At 42.5% G+C, this 7,077-nt stretch overlaps 1 long non-coding RNA gene across 1 annotated transcript in view; it reads left to right on the forward strand.

Annotated features, from left to right (window-relative positions):
• LOC122464523 overlaps positions 1-6,715 on the forward strand; it is a 28,481-nt gene extending 21,766 nt beyond the window's left edge. The window contains exon 3 of the long non-coding RNA XR_006288631.1: positions 6,057-6,715. This is a non-coding gene — a long non-coding RNA (uncharacterized LOC122464523). The remainder of the gene's footprint in view (positions 1-6,056) is intronic.
• Positions 6,716-7,077: the final 362 nt, after the last annotated feature.

Below are 7,077 nucleotides of genomic sequence, written 5' to 3' on the forward strand. Positions count from 1 at the left end.
ATATGAGGAGAAAATAAAAAAGACTGGGACTGTTCAGCTTAGAAAGGCAACAACTAAGGCAGCATATGGTAGCAGTCTATAAAATCATGAGCAGTGTGGAAAAAGTGAATAAGGAAGTATTATTTACCAATTCACATAACATACGAATGCGGAGGAAGCCGATGCAATTAATAGGCAGCAGGTTTAAAACAAGCAAAAGGAAGTACTTCTTCACACAACACAGTTAATCTGTGGAACTCATTGCCAGGGGATGTTGTGAAGGGCAAAAGTATAACTGGGTTCAAAAATGAATTAGATAAATTCAGGGAGGATCGGTCCATCAATGGCTATTAGCCAACCCCATTTTCTGGCTGTCCCTAAACTTCTGACTGCCAAAAGCTGGAACTGGATGACAGGGGATGGATCACTTGATAATTGCCCTGTTCTGTTCATTCCCTCTGAAGCATCTGGCACTGGGCATTGTTGGAATACAGGATACTGGGCTAGATAGACCATTAGTCTGACCCAGTATGGCCTTTCTTTTGTTCTTATGTTCTTAAAAGTTCCACGATCTAATTATGCATGCTGTGGGGGAAAAAAACACACTTCCATTTATCAGTTCTGAATTTGAAACCTTCCAGTTTTATTATCCGTCCCCTTGCTTTCTTGTGTTATGAGATAGAAAGAAGAGAAGCTCTAGATCTAGCTTCTCTATACCATTAATACCAGATACTAAAGATTTGGCCTGTTACTTGCCTTGTAAGATGCTTGTTCTGTTTTACAGTTTTGGAGAGCATTATCACTTATTAGGATGCAATAAACATGTTTGACAATAATCCCTCAATGTTTATTCATAAAATGATTTCTAGGAATTTCCAAGGAATGTGGTCAAGTTGCATAACTAAGAAAGGGAGTAAATGATTGAAAGGCTCAGTAATGCGACATGGTGTCTTTTATTTCTAGGGCACTGGCTCAAATCATCTGTACTGTGACCTAGGTGGGCTGAGTCCAGGTGCTAGTAGATAGGTGTCCAAATAACAAGGATGCCAATAGTTGTGAAGGGTTTTCTTAACAGTCTGAACAGAAAGGGCAATGTGACAAGAAGTTGTAGGAAGATAGGTGGTGACAACTGAGATTTTAACGGGTCAAGAGGGCAGATGTGTTATTCATAGGAAAGATAATGGTGTTTTCAGCGGAGGAGAATGAGAATGAGACACGTGAGTTAAGTGACAGGCTTTGGGTGGGTTAAAGGAGAATGAGGCAAAGGGTTATTTCATATTTTAAAAGTATGAGCTCATAATAATCATTAGATAACACTGCCATTCTTCTGTAGAAACCTGAGTAATCAGGAATTCTTCTAGCAGGAAAATATGACAAACAGGAAAATATGCAATCTAGGCCACTATTTCTCAACTACCAGTCTGTGGACTAGCACCAGTCCTGGAGATCTCCCTGACACAGTTTAGGAAGGCAGCAAGCTAGTCCCTGGTATCAAAAAGGTGGAGAAACCCTGATCTAGGAGAGTTAATTAAAAAAACAAAAAAAAAGTCTGAACAGATGGAAGGTCTATAAAATCTTGGCCTGTCACTGAAAGATAAATGAAGTATTTTAAAGATAAAATGGAAAGTAAAGTCTTTCAAATGGAACTCAAATCACCTATGAATTCATAATGCTTCACAAATTCCAAATCTATGAGTAGACTGAAAGCTAACATCAGAACGTACGAATGGCAGAGTGTGTCAGACTAATGGTCCATCTAGCCTGTCTTCTAACAGTGGCTGATGTCAGAAACTTCAGAGGGAATGATCACAACGGCAATTATTGAGTGATCCATCCCTTGTCGTCCAGGCCCCACTTCTAACAGTCAGAGTTTTAGGGACACCAAGAGGATGGGGGTTGCATCCCTCACTGTGAGTTGTGCATGGGTGGTGGGTATTACAGGCCAGGGGAGGCTAAGCCTCCCCAAACAGCCCTGTGTGGTCCATGCTCTGCCCCAAGACCCCCTCCTGCTTGCCACTTCCCCCTTGGCCCCAACCAAGGCAGGCTGCTCCTCTTCCCGGAAGCAGGGTCGGGCTAGAGCGGGCTGGCCTATGGCCAGGACTCGGGGCAGCTGGGGCCGCCCAATGCTGGGGGTCCCCCTGACGCTCCAGGCACTGGAGCCATGGGCCCTGGAGCTCTGGGGCTGGGGGGGCCTGGGGCAGGGGTGCTGGCAGCCACAGTGGGGCTCAGGGCTCCGGCGAGGGGAGAGGGTGGGGAAGGGGGGGGGGGGCAGGTCCGGAGGCTAGTCTCCCTGAACAGGCAGCTCACTCACCGCCCGCCCGTGGTGTTGTGTGAAGAAGTACTTTCTTTTGTTTGTTTTAAACTGCTGCCTAATCATTTCATTGAGTGCCCCCTGGTTTGTGTGTTGTTATGTGGAGGGGTAAATAACACTTCCTTATTCACTCCTATGACTGCCTTTTTCCCAAACTTGCTTCAGTCTTGTTCAAGTCTGCTCCAGCCCTGCCCCTCATTTGGTTCCTGTCTCCAGTTCTCACCCTTGGCTCTGATCCCTGGTTCCTGACTTCAGTTCCAATCACTAGGCCTGATCATCTATGTCTTAGTCCATGATAATCTGAGCACCAAAACTAAACAAAAAAGAGGTAAGGAAGGGGAGTAGCAATGGGTTGATTACTGAAATGGATTCAACTAAGGCCAGCATCTCTCTCTAGGAGATCCTGGTGTCCTACATACCTTATTTCCCAGCAGAGACATCTGCTAGCTTTCTCTTCAGAGACTAATAAGCATGATTGCTACAGCTATAAGTTACCACTGATTAAAAACAATAAAAGAAACTACACATATGCTAATAAGCTTACTAGAGTTCATCCCAGCTCTAACATGGGCTCTGTCAGGAACAGACTTTCAATTTCCCACCGCAGGGGGTTTCTGGGGTTACAAGTTCAACACAGGTTCAGCTCAGAACAAGCACAGTCTCATGGAAGGCCAAGTCCTTCCAATCCTTCCCTAAGCAGTGGGGCTGCCCATGAATCAGGGACCCTGTGAATTGGCTGGATCAGGAAGAAAGCTCCAAGTCCGTATAAATTCAGGCTATTTATCTTTGCTTTGTCGGCTTGCCACTGGAGAATTCAGTTTGAACTAGTAGAAGAGTGTCTCCTCAGGTGCTAGTGGCACGTGGGGGCTTCAAGGCTGGTAACAGAGGAAGTACATTAACATCCCGCCCCCTTCCCCCCCCCACACACACACACGAGAAGGTACACACAATGCCACAATAACACATACACAATTATATTTTTAATACAATGGACCCCAAACATATTAACCCTAATTCAATAAAGTTTATCTTCATTCCATAAGGTTTCTTCAGGATATTGTCAGTCTGTCACAGCAGCTATGCCCCTTCTGTTATCATGCAGAGATGCCTGAAGGCCTTGATGAAACTTACTTTCCTGATGTCTATTTCAACACATTTTCTCTTACTTCTAAGAAACTTCAAGACTGTTCATGGTCACAGATATCTTTGGTATGATTACAGCTACTCCATATTTACAACTTTCCCACTATTTCCCACCATTGACCCACAATAATTTGGTGCATGAGCCTGTTCCCTTATTTACATTGGGTGAAATCCTGGCCCCACTGAAGTCAATGGGGACAGATTTTCACCCCTGACTTTAATGGGGCTCCTTTCACAAGGAGTGCAGGATTAGACCCTTGGGATATATCTACACAGCAAAAAAAACAAAACAAAACAACCCTGCTAAAGCAAGTCTCGGGGCCTGGGTCAACTGACTTGGGCTCGTGCTGCTTACACTGCACAGCTAAAGAAAGGCAGTGGAGACATTCAGGCTCCAACAGCCTCCCTGCTCACTAGGTTTTAGATCCCAGGCTCCAGCCCAAGCCCAGATGTCTACACTGCTATTGTTAGCCCTGTGAGCCTGAAATCAATTGACCTGGGCTCAGAGACTTGCGGCTGCATGTCCTTTTTTTGCTGTTTAGACATACCCTGGGACTGTACAGACTAAGGCATGGCCTATGTTAGAAAAGTTGCACCAGTTTAACTAAACTGACTTTAAACCAATCTAATCAGATCAGGGCAAGCACATAATATAGGTGCAGATATAGCTGCATTTCAATCTGTTTAACCCCCACTTAAATCCTTGCTCTCCTCTATATCTAGTGCTATCAGCCATTCAAATTTTGATTATTTGTATTTGATGGGGTCGCTCTGCATCCTACAACCTAGGTCTGTTGGATTTTAAAAGTCCCCCAAATATCTGTGTTGCTAACTTATTACCATATCAGAATGTTGGATCACAACATTTATGCTTGACAGTAACAAGATGCAAGCTTTGGGATAAAATGAATTGGTCTTGGGGGACAAACTGTAATAGGCGGGACCCTTATATACTGTATCTCTGAAACTTTATAGAGAGTCATTTAAGAAACCAAATATACTTTTTAGGGCATTTCCCTCCACCAAATTGTCTAATTTTGTGGACTAGACTTCTAGATCAGTCCTTCTTATTCTCCAGAGTCTCCCTTGGTGCTTACTTTTGAAGGGACACATGCTATTCCATTTTACCACTATCATTATCACTTCTGTCAGCCATGTGTTAAGATTTATGGATCAAAGCCTAAGGTTCTTAGTTGGTTTTTACTTATTCCTTACTCAAGCAAAACACCCATACACTTTCAAGTGATAGTCTGAGTAAAAACTTCCTGATCTGGCCGATGGGCAAAGCACAAACCTCTATATCTTATTCAGCACTGTTTTTTTCCCAAGTAATTTTTTTATGAGTGTTCAAAATATTTCCCCTCAGGCTACATCTGGTTGCCATCACAATGCTTCATGAGTTTCCAGCTTCCATATCTCTGGAATCTAAATTTAGTGTTGAGTAAACTGACTAAGCTCCTTTTGTGTCTGAGTGGATTTCCTCAGTCTCTCTCTCTTTTTTTTTTTTTTTAAACCGTAAACAAACCTTCTTAGCAGCTATCACCCTCTGCCAGATGAGTGAGCAAGCCTAAGATTGTTTCAGTTTGTCTTCCATGAGCCAGATGGCAAGTGGGCTTTTAGTTTTCATATTGAAAAATCACACACTTTTTTTTAAAGAAGGTCCAAATATTTGCATTATCTACAGGGAAAAATCAAATGGAAAGTTCCTAGCTAGCTAGCAACTATCAAATGTGCAATAGATGAACCTGTATAAAACACACACAGGGCAGACTTGCAAGTTTCCCTCTTTGAATGGGAAAGCTTCCTCTGTGGTTTTTCTGTTGAAGCAGAAAGCAACTCCACACCCACTAAGCAGAGCAGAAGCGACCTCACCACCGTCACCACCTCCATCTGGGCCAAGCCCATCGTTTCTCTCCAGAGTTTCTCGCTCCCCTGCTTTTTAAGGTCTCTTTGATGTCTGGCTTAAAGCTGTATTTCATATTTAGCTTGTCTCATTGCATTTTGTTTTACCATTGTCCATTGGGTTGTCCTTACGTGATCTATTGCACATAATTGTGTGTATGTTGTAAAATAGTTTTGATAGTAACAGCACAATTTTAAAAAGTGTGCGTAATATAAACACTATACAACAAGCATGAGTCTCAGAACCTTTTTCAAGTCACTTGCCGCATCTGAGGCTGACAATGAGCATTCACATATAGAACAAAATGAAGAGGGAGGTAGACCCAAAGAGAGGCCCTCCAGTGATCGTTGCTCTGAAATCCAGCAGCCACCATCCTTGCTGTTCCTGACAGTACTTACTGAAGGGAATAATGGTGCTGAAATTCAGATGAACTCTGGGAAGCAGTTGCCTTCAACTACACTGGTCAAAACCATACTGGGTATTCCTGGGCTATCTCTGACTTGTGATCTACCGTGTTGCAACACATGGCTTGCCTATTTCGAAAGAAAATGTTCACGAATATGGATCTGGTGTCAATTTTCAATTTTGACTGGTATAAATATAGATTGTGGCTTGTGCTCTGTAAAACGAGAAAGGAAGCCTTCTGCCCAGTGTATTGATTTGCCACAGTTCAGAAACTTAGCTTTTGTATCATCTCCTCATTTACATTTGCTTTGATAGGCATGAATAATTGGAAGGACTGTCCTGGAAAACTAGATGTACATGAGAAACTGAATTACCACGGGACTGCATTTCTAAAGTGCACGCCTACACGTGCCAAGTGAATGAAGAGGTTCAGCTACCATGCAATAAAGAAGTCAAGCAAAATACAAATCACAGTTGTTTTTTGGAGCAACTCAAGTGCATCCAGTATCTTATGAGGTAAGGGCGGTAAGGGGGCCTTCAGATGATGAAAGCAGTTTTCAGAAGCTCTTCAGCATTATTTCAACCAACAACAGACTTGACAAAGAAATTAAGCAATGGTTGAAAAAGAAAAGCTGGTAGGCTTCGCGCAACATTTTCAATGCACAAATTACAGAAATGTACTGTCAGGCATTTTTTAAACTTATTTCTGACTGCTTGTCTTTGTCCATATTTTCTTTTGTTATTGATGAAACCAGGGATATGCGTGGTCATGAACAACTTGTGGTTGCTGTGTGGTTGGCTGATGATAATGGAGGTTGCAGAAGAGTTTGTTGGGCTGTGCGGTTGCCCGATGATGGATGTAATATCTCTATTGAATATAATTATAGATGTATTATTGTGAATGGGATGAGACCTCAAAAACATCTGAAAACAGATTTACAATGGTATGAGTGTACTTCAGGGAAAGACTTCTAATGTGGTGACAACCACTGAAGAAATAAAACCGAAAAGCTTTGTCGATTCATTATTTGAATGATAGCCTCAACCTTATTTTCCAAGATGCAACAAAGAGTTGTCTAATGGTTAGAAGCACACAATGAGCAGTTCATTAAGTCCACAACATAATCCATGCCTTTGCAAAACGGCTAGCCATATTTAAAATCATGCAAGCAGCATTCCCATTAGATAGCCCTAAGTCGTTAAAATCCTTGTCTCTAAGTGGACAACAAGAACACCATGTATCAAATCAGTACTGGTTAATTATCAAGCAAACCTCAACATTGGCTAAGCAGCAGTTCAGCAGAAAAGGACCTGGGGATTATAGTGGATGAGAAGC

This window comes from Chelonia mydas, chromosome 2, assembly GCF_015237465.2.
Source record: "Chelonia mydas isolate rCheMyd1 chromosome 2, rCheMyd1.pri.v2, whole genome shotgun sequence".
NCBI classification, from domain to species: domain Eukaryota; kingdom Metazoa; phylum Chordata; order Testudines; family Cheloniidae; genus Chelonia; species Chelonia mydas.